General features: G+C 37.7%; 1 protein-coding gene and 1 pseudogene across 1 annotated transcript in view; one reads left to right on the top strand and one right to left on the bottom strand.

Moving 5' to 3' along the window:
* The window catches only part of FOXP2 (forkhead box P2), a 572,606-nt gene that overhangs the window by 521,343 nt on the left and 40,632 nt on the right, over positions 1-10,631 (bottom strand). The window lies entirely within an intron of this gene.
* LOC102244699 overlaps positions 1-10,631 on the top strand; it is a 55,895-nt pseudogene that overhangs the window by 28,464 nt on the left and 16,800 nt on the right.

Raw genomic sequence — 10,631 nt, forward strand, 5'->3', positions numbered from 1 at the left:
GTTGGGGCGCTGCCCCCTGTCATGCACAGAGCAGGGCCCATCAGGGGGGTTGGGGCTCCGTACCCTGTCACACACAGAGCAGGGCCGATCAGGGGGTTGAGGAGCTCCCCCCTGTCACGCACAGAGCAGGGCTAAAATTTCCAATAATGTGTTGAATAAGAGTGGTTAGATGAGGTTTTGTCATATATGGTTCTTTCTAATGTTGGGGTACTTACCTTCTATATCCATTTATTGAGTGTTCTAATCTCAAATGGATGTCATTTCTTGTCAAATGCATTTTCTGCATCTATTGATATGATCATATGATTTTATTCTTTCTTTCGTTAATGTGGTATATTACATTGCTTGATCAGTGAATGTTGAACCATCCTTGTGCACCTAGAATGAACCCTACTTTATAGTGATGTATTATTTTTAATGTATTGTTGTATTCAACCTGCTAATATTTTGTTTGCTTTTTAATATATTTTTATTAATTTCAGAGGAAGGAAGATGGAGAGAGAGATAGAAACATCACTGATGAAAAGAATCATCAACTGGATGCCTCATGCACACATTCCCCCAACACTGCAACCCAGGCATATGCCCTGAGCAGGAATCAAACTGTGACCTCCTGATTCATAGATGGATACTCAACAGCTGAGCCATGTTGGCTAGGTACTGCTAGTATTTTGTTTAGGATTTTTGCATCTGTATTCATCAGAGACATTGGCTTACAGTTTTCTTTTCTGTGTTATCCTTGCCAGGTTTGGTATCAGGGTTATGTCAGCCTCATAAAATGTTAGGAAGTATTATCTATTCTTCATTTTTTGGAAGAGTTTGAGAAGAATAGGCATTAATTTTATCTTTTTTTAATGTTTAGTAGAATTTGCTAGTGAAGACATCTGATCAAGGGAAGTAAAATAAAAAATGAATGGGACTATATCAAATTAAAAATTGTTCACACACTAAAAGAAACCATCAATAAAACAAAAAGGCAACCAATCAAATGGTAGAAGATACTTGCAAACAACAGCTCTGAGAAGGGGTTAATATCCAAAACATACAAATAACTCATGCAACTCAACAACAACAAAAAACCAATCCCATTAGGAAATGGACAGACATACGAAAACATGCTCAAAGTCACTAATCATCTGAGAGATACAAATCAAAACAACAATAAGGTACCATCCCACTCCTGTCAGAATGGCTATCATCAACAAATCAACAAACGACAAGCGCTGGCAATGATGTGGAAAAGAAAAGGAACCCTCGTGCATTGCTAGTGGGAATGCAGACTGGTGCAGCCACGGTGGAAAACAGTAGGGAGTTTCCTCAAAAATTAAAAGTGAACTCCCATTTGACCCAGTAATTCCATTTCTAGGAATATATACCAAGAAACCAGAAACACCAACCAGAAAGGATATATGAACCCCTATGTTCATTGCAGCACAATTTACAATAGCTAAGATATGGAAACAGCCTAAGTGGATAAAAAAGCTGTAGTACATTTATATAATGGAATATTACATGGCTGTAAAAACGAAGGAACTCTTACCATTTGCAACAGCATGGATGGACCTGGAGAGCATTATGCTAAGTGAAATAAGCCGGTTGGAGAAAGATAAATATCACATGATCTCACTCATTTGTAGAATATAATGAACAAAATAAATTGATGAGCCAAAGTGGATCCAGAGACATAGAAGTATCAAACAGACCATCCAAACTCAGAGGGAAGGCGAGGGAGGGGAGGTGAGAGATCAATCAAAGGACTTGTATGCATGCATATAAACATAACCCATGGACACAGACAGTAGGGGGATGAGGGCATGTGCTTGGGTGGTGAGAATGACCAGGGAGAGGTCAATGGGGGGAAAAGGAGACATATGTTATACTTTAAACAATAATGAATTTTAAAAAAACAAACATATCCTCAGATCAGGATTTTTTAAAAAAGCTAGAGTAACTATATTAATTTCAGATAAAACAGACTCCACAGCCAGGAATATTATCAGAGATAAATAGGGACATCCTATATAATAAAGCAGTAATATGCAAATTGACCATCATACCCTCGCACAAGATGGCCGCCCCTATGTGGACACAAGATAGCTGCCACAAGATGGCCAGCAGGGGAGGGCAGTTGGGGGGGACCAGGCTGGCAGGGGAGGGCAGTTAGGGGCGACCAGGTCAGCAGGGGAGAGCAGTTGGGGGCGATCGGGTCGGCAGGGGAGCAGTTAGGCGTTGATCAGGCTGGCAGGGGAGTGGTTAGGGGTGAACAGGCAGGCAGGCAGAAACGGTTAGGGGCAATCAGGCAAGCAGGCAGTGGTTGGGATGCAGCAGTCCCGGATTGTGAGAGGGATATCTGACTGCCGGTTTAGGCCCGATCCCACAGGTATCCCCCAAGTGGTCCCAGATTGGAGAGGGGCAGCTGAGGGACATCCCCCCCCCCCCCAGTGCATGCATTTCATGCACTGGGCCTATAGTTGCATAATAATTATGGATGGAGTCTTCAAAAAGACATAACTAATAATGTGTATGTACCTGACAACAGAGCATCAAGATGAATAAGGTAAAAACAGTTTTCATCATTTGAAAGAAAGAAGAAAGAAAGAAAGAAAGAAAGAAAGAAAGAAAGAAAGAAAGAAAGAGGCAGAGGACCTGGACACTTCTCCCAAGAAGACATACAAATGGCAAATAGGTATATGAAAAGATGCTCAACTTCACTAGCTATTAAGAAAATTCAAATCAAAACTATAATCATATCACACCTCATATCTGTTAGAATGGCTATTCTCAACAAGACAAGTAATAAGTGCTGTAAAGAAACCCTCATTCACTGCTGATGGGAAAGAAAACTGGTACAGCTACCATGGAAAACAGTAAGAAAGTTTCTCAACAAATTAAGAACAGAGTTACCATATGATCCAGTAAACCATCTTCTCCACATCTACCCAAACATTTATTCAGAAAGATATATTCAGCTCTATGTTCATTGCAGCATTATTCATAGTGGCCAAGTCATGGAAACAACTGAAGTGTCCTTTGATAAATGATTGGATAAAGAAGATGTGGTACCTATATACAATAGAATAGTACTCAGCCATAAGAAAATATGAAATAATACCATTTGTGACAAGGATGGATCTTGAGAATATCATGCTAAGTGAAATAAGTCAGACAGAAAAAGTCAAGAATCATGTGATTTCACTCATGTGAGATATAAAACTGAAAGTAACAAATGAAAAAATCAAAACAAACTAACAAAAAAAGCATAGACAGAGGCAACAGAATGGTGATTACCAGAGAGAAAGGGGGTGAGAATGTAGTAAAGGGTAAATGGGGTCAAATATATGGTGACAAGAAAAAGACTTGACTTTAGGTGGTGGGCACAAAATGCACAGATGATGTATCATAGAATTGTACACTTGAAACCCATATTATTTTATTAACCAACTAGAGGCCCAGTGCATGAAAATTCATGCACTCAGCTAGGCCTGTGCCCTCTTGCAGTCCTGGACCCCTCGGGAGATGTCCACCTGCCAGTTTAGGCCCACTCCCCAGGGGATCAGGTCTAAGCTGGCAGTCAGACATCCCTCTGGCATCCCAGGAGCCCTCAGGGGATGTCCACCTGCCAGCTTAGGCCCACTCCCGGGAGCCTTTGGGGCATGTCCCATAGGGAGCGGGCCTAAGCAGCAGTCAGACATCCTTAGCCCTGCCAAGGCGGCAGGAGAGGCTCCCGCCACCGCCGTTGCGCTTGCAGCCATCAGCCCAGCTTGTGGCTGAGTAGAACTCCCCCTGTGGAAGCCCACTGAGCACCAGGGGGCAGCTCCTGCTAAGCATATGCCCCCTGGTAGTCAGTGTGCATCATAGAGACTGGTCATTCCAGGTCATTTCATTGTTAGGGTCAATTTGCATATTATCCTTTCATTATATAGGATATAACTCTAATAAATTTAATTTTAGGGGCTCAATCCCCATGTATGGGGCATGCAGGAGGCTGCCAATCAACGATTCTCTCTCACCTTTGATGTTTCTGTTTCTATCTCCCTCTCCCTTCCTCTCTGAAATCAATAAAAATATATGTGTTTTCTTTAAAAAATAGGCATTCAATATGATAGACATTCAACAAATGACATGAGTCCATTAACCTTAAGGCTATTTCAATTAAAGTGAATATTGAATATATTTCTATTATTGTTGTGAGATGTTATGAGATGTCATGCCACTTTTGGAGAGTAGAGGGTACTGTAACACAATTACAGTAGACTTTTAAACATGAAGGTAGAAATAGGAGCACTTTTATAATACACTAAGATTAAATATTCATGTTAATTCTTTCTAGGCTTAAAATCATTTCAACCAGTTCTTATGAGCCTAGCACTTTCTGAAACACTGGGGATAGAGAAAAAGAGATAAAATAAGAATTAATTGTGATATATGTAGTAAAGGTGTGCAAGCAAATCATACAGATTGTAATAAAACCCACTATCAGGTCATCAGGACCTAAACTGAGAAGAGGCCTTACTTGGAGAGGGACCTAGAATCAACACAAGTTAAAACATTTGAAGACTAATCTTCACACAGATGTTGATAAAAATATTCCTAAATTATGAAAATTATATTTTATAAAAGCCATGGTGTATCACTGCATTGAACAGTTTTTAAAGCTTTTTAAAAAAAATAGCATTATTTGAGCATGAGGGCTTTGTGTCAAACAGTGTCAAACTTGCTTTCTTTTACTCCATTTAGTTCTTATAGCAATCTTATGAATATAGTATTACTGACTCACATTTGTTACTGGGAGGATTTTATGCCATGTGTTTATGTATTAATTTTCAGCCACAACAATACTGCTAAATTGATACTATTATTCCCATTATACAAATTAGAAGTTAAGAAATTTACCAGAGAATAAAAAGTAATAAATGGCAGAGATGGAATTTGAATGTAGATGTCTGGCTCCAAACTCCATTTAGTTCCTCAATTCCATACTGACTAGTCCTCAGACTCCAACCAGTGATTCCAGCCTCACCTCTATCCCCTCTCCCTGCCACAAATCTTACAGCCCAGACACATCACACCCTTCATATTTCAGCATCTGCTCAACATGCATCTAGTGATTTTTTAAAATATATTTTATTGACTTTTTTTACAGAGAGAAAGGGAGAGTGATAGAGAGATAGAAACATCAATGAGAGAGAAACATCGATCACCTGCCTCCTGCATACCCCCTACTGGGGATGTGCCCACAACCAAGGTACATGCCCTTGACCAGAATCGAACCTGGGCCCTTTCAGTCCGCAGGCCCGACGCTCTATCCACTGAGCCAAACCGGTTAGGGCTGCATCTAGTGATTTTGCCAGCCTTTATAGTGGTTCACACTTTATTCATCTGTCAGAACCCAGTTCACATGTTACCACCTTTCCTAATAGTTCATCATTCTGACTCCTAGAGCATTTTGTTTATACTTATTTCAGAGAACTTTCATGGAGAAACTTGTATTATAATATGTTATTTCAGTCTCAACTCTTGGAAGGGCCAAGAACTATGTCTTATCCATTTTTTTCTGCATGAATCATGATACCTAATTAGGTGAGCAGAAAAGCCTACTGATTTTATATTCACTCACATGTAAGGTCTTCCACATTATGATTACCTCTTTTTCCACTCTTCTTCAAGTATCTTATTCTCCAGAACCAACATACCACTTGATATTTCTCCCACAAGTGATTCAAAAATGCTGTTTTGTTCACATTTTCCACTCTACACATTGTACCCATCCCCATCCAATAACTAATATTCATGTATAAAATCCTGCCTGCCTTTCGAGATCCAACTTTATTGCTGCTCCACCCAGGAAAAAAGTGCTTGAAATCCTAAATATTATTATATTGTCGTTTTTCATATTCAATGCCCCCTAATGCATCAAAAGTGGCCTAACCTGTGATGATTATAAGCATTCTAGAGAAAAGAATAATGTTATTGTTCCTTTCATCTCCATTTACAGCACAAAGCCTCACTATAATAAACATTTAGCTCATGTTAACTTGACTTAACTTGAAATCCTTTAGTTATAAACTAAAGTATAATATAATAACATAAAATAACTCTCCTGCCTGTGTTGCCCTCTCTTGTGCACTTTAGTAAAATTACACCGCATTGCAATATAATCATCTGTATATAGGCCAAGGAAAAGAGGAAGTTGGTCAACTTTAATGGCTGACGCCATCCAATATGTGCAACTGAAATATCACATAAGCATTTTACAATTCTGCCAGAAAAACAAAGGTTAGTCTTTTAAAATTAATTTATTCAGTGCATGATACTCTTTGGTTAATTTTGCTAAAATTACATTATTTTTATTTGTTCCATCTCCTTTCCCAGGTAGATCCCATTTTTATGCATGAAAGTATAAAATAAAACAAGTTACACAGATAACTGAAAATGTTCAACTAAACACCATCTGGAGAAACAGTACTTTAGGTATCATATCTGGAATATTCTTTCCCTCTCTCACAAGATAGGTAAAAATTAAATCAAATTGAATCATATATCTAAATGTAGGAGCTAAAACTATAAAATTCTTAGAAGAACACATAGGAGTAATCTTTTGTGGCCTCCAATTATGCAATGATTTATTAGATTTGGCATAAAAAACACATGACATAAGAAATAAATACACTGGATTTAGTAAAAATTTTAAATTTTGTGCTTCAAGAGACATCATAAAGCAACTAAAAAGATAACCCACAGAAATGGAGAAAATAATTGCAAATTATATCTGATGAGACTAGTACCCAGAACATATAAAGAATTCTTACAACTCAACAATAAAAATACATATAACACATTTTTTTTAAATGAGCAAGAGTTTTGAGAAGATATTTCTTCTGAGAAGAAATGGTCAGTTAGCACAGTAAGAGATGCCAACATCATTGGTCATTAGGGAAATACAAAATTTAAACACAATGAAATACTACTTCATACGTGCTAAGGTGGCTAAAATTAAAAAGACAGACTATACTAGTGAAATCCTCCTACATTTCTGGTGGGATTGTAAAATGGTGTGTCCCCTTTGGAAAACAGTTTGTCAGTTCCTGGAAATTTACACATGGTGTTACTGTATGAATACAAGGTGTTAAGTCAGAGAATTGAAAACATATGTCCAAATAAAAACATGAGTGCTCACTGCAGCATTATTTAAATAGCTCAAAAGTGGAAATAATGCAAAGGTCCATGAATTACTAAATGGATATACAAATGTGGCTTATCTATACAGTGGCATGATAGCCCTAAAAAGTAAAGACATACTGATGCATGCTATAACATGGATGAACTTTGAAAACATTATACTAAGTAAAAAAACAACAACAAAAAACTAGATATAAAAGTTACATAGTGTATGATGCTGTATATGAGATGTACAGAGTAGGGAAAGTCATAGAAACAAAAAGTAGAAAGGTGGTTTCCAAGAGCTGGGCAGAGGGGACATAAGAGCCTTCAGATTGTATAAGGTATTTTTGGTTTTTTTTTCTGAGATGATGAAAATGTTCTATGATTTGATAGCATGTGAAAACAGTAAAATAATACTGAATTGTACACTTTAAGATGTTAACTCAATGGTATGTGAATTATACCTAAAAAAATCAGTAATTAGAAAAATAAGTCAAAACAGGTGAACCTTCATTCAGTAGCAAGTAATAAAATGTATCAAGGGCATATCACAAAGAGGTATCGAGTGGGAAAGTAACTCAAGGAGTCTCATTCCAGCAGAGGAAGACAGAAAATAGAGGCATAAACAAGATAATTACAGCTTGTAAGGAGGATCAGGAAGAAAACTATAATGACGTGACAGAGAAAAACTATTTGAGGTCTACAGTAAACAAGGTATTCAGCAAAGGTCTCGTCCCGATGGGGACTTGATCTAAAGAATAAGGCAACAATCACATGAAAAATGAGGAGGCCTGCCTGCCTGCCTGAGGAAACGGAGTACAAATGCCCTCAACTAAAGGACAACTTGGCATGTTTGAGATCAAAGGGCCAGTTCTTAACAAACATAATGTGTGAGGAGGGTTAAAGTGGCACAAGATAATGTTGCAGAAATAGATAAGAGTTAGATCCCAAGCCTAGAAGCCACAGTTAATTACTTTGGATTTTATCCTGCCTTCAGCTGGAAGACATTGGAATAATTTAGGCAGAGCAGTGACAGTAGCTGATTTACTTTTTTTAAAAAAATTCTTTATTGTTTAAAGAATATTACATGTGTCTTCCTTTTCCCCATTGACCTCTCCCAGGCCCATACCCACCCCCTGCACATGCCCTCACCCCCCTACTGATTTACATTTTTAAAAAGCTTGCTTTGTTGGTCATACAAAGTATGAATTGGAAGAGGGCAACAGCGTCAATTGGCTCAAATTGTAGTCCTAGAGAGATGGGTGGATTAGACCAGGGCAGGGAGAGTCTTCTTACGTAACTGTATCAAGCACTCGGGTTCTAACCTATTCTTAGTGTAGGAAGCCATGTGATGTGTTGCCCAGACGAAGGACTTATTTTCCCAGCTATTGCCTAAGCTGAAGAAAGACTTCCTGGATCAGCCTTGACCCCATGATCAGTGCAGGGGCATAAAGGCCGGCCCGTTGCCTGAATGAGGGACAAACTGAAAGGCCATCCAGCTCCAGAGGCCCCCAGGAGACGCATGATGCCTTCATGGAAACTACATCCCTCCTCCCAGTTCTGCTTCTTTCCTTTCCTTCCCAAAAGTTTTGATTCCTGAGCACTCCCTTATCATGGTACTGTATGCTAACCTCAATCTCATAACCTACTTCACAGGAAACTCAATGTATGATGCCAATTTAATAATACTCAGTACATGGTCCTCAGTCTAGAGATCGCCAATCTATAAATATTAATAAACTTGAAATGATAATATACCATTTTTAAAAATCCTTAACAATGCATTGAGTTTACAAATTATGACATTTTTTACTATAGTCCATTAATATTACATGTATTTTAAATAAATATTTTATTTGTAAACATTTGTATGCTGTATCAGTAAATAAGCAATAGGAAAAATATAATTCATGATTAAATAAATTGTACCATTAATCACTTGAAAACCCAGGACCAAAGTTGACAAGCTTTCTAAGTATCTTTTATTGCTAGATAAGAAGACAAACCATTACTTGCCATAGGATTAATTAATATGGACCATTATAATTGAAACACATCATCTTACCCTATACTAGTCAATAGTAACAATTCAGTGAAGCACCATGTTTCTATTAGTCCAGAGCATTATTTCCTGTGATCAGAACATACATTCAGAATTTTTGTATGTAATTTTATTTTTCCAAACAAGGGTTGCTCTCTCTGTGTTAAGGGGTATAATTTATGAAACAGTTTGATGTACACAAGAATAGCACATAATAAATTTTTTATTAATTTGGGTGGTAGAAAAATGTATCCCATTCAACCCATCACATAGAATCTTCGGGCCTATCAAACAATTTTCCAAGACTGCTTGCCAGTAGCTAAGTAATCTGAATTTTACCCTTTTCCTGTTTCGAATAGCTTATAACGCATCGTGAAATGGCCAAAGGGAAGCAGCATGAGGGAGTTAAGTCAGACGTAGCAAAGTCCCTAAATAATCCTCAAAGTCTCTACATCTTAAATAACTTAGAGTTTACTGTTGGTTGTGTTTGCAAAAGAAATTACTGAAAGGATCTTTTCTCTGGAGTTAAATCCCAGATCAGAATGTTATTGCCTTTTGCCCAAGGCTATTGCAAGACTTACAGAGCAAAAATAAGGTACAGTAGGATCCTCAGTGTGAGTTATGAAGATCAAAATAGAGCAAAGAGAGGACTTCAGATATTTAAAAATCACTCACAATTTTTCTTGAATTTTGGAAATATGTCTCCATATATTCACTTTGTTATAAAATAATTGTCACTCTGTTTTGAAAGTGCCCGGCAATAAGTAATATATGAGTAAGTTCCTTCAGGGTAGAGAACGTGACTGAATAATTCTAATTCTAACGTGTCACATGAAGCCTGGAATAGCACTCAAGGAAAGGAACAAAAAGGAAGATTCTTTAGCTCTGTGCTTTCATGTACACAAATTTCCAGAATAATAGAGTGTATCTGAAAACCAAGTTGTAAAGAAGTAAATTGGTAAAAATCGGATGACCATGAGGAGTGAAGTGCTTATTTTTCAATTCTCACAGCAGTTTTATGAGATATTATCCCATGTTAAAAAGGTGTGGGGGGGGGAGGAAATGAGGTTTAGAGACAATAATCAACTTACTCTAAACCATGTAGTTAATAAGTTGCAGACAACAGATACACTGGGGAATGAGATTGAGGGATGGAAAGAAGTAATTTTTTAAAGTTTAAATTGTCTTTATATACTCTGAATTTTTTTAACATGAACATTTAATGAACTATTTACAGTACAGCACAGTGTCAGTAACAGAGGTATATAAAAAGCTATGATGGCATGATTACAGAGGATTTTTAGGGCATTGAAATTACTCTGCATAATACCATAATGATAGATATTGTACATGTCATTATATATCTACTAGAGGCCCGGTGCACAAAAATTTGTGCACTCGGGGGGGGGGAGGGGAGGGGGGGTGCCTC

This window comes from Myotis brandtii, unplaced genomic scaffold (genome assembly GCF_000412655.1).
Source record: "Myotis brandtii unplaced genomic scaffold, ASM41265v1 scaffold162, whole genome shotgun sequence".
NCBI classification, from domain to species: Eukaryota; Metazoa; Chordata; class Mammalia; order Chiroptera; family Vespertilionidae; genus Myotis; species Myotis brandtii.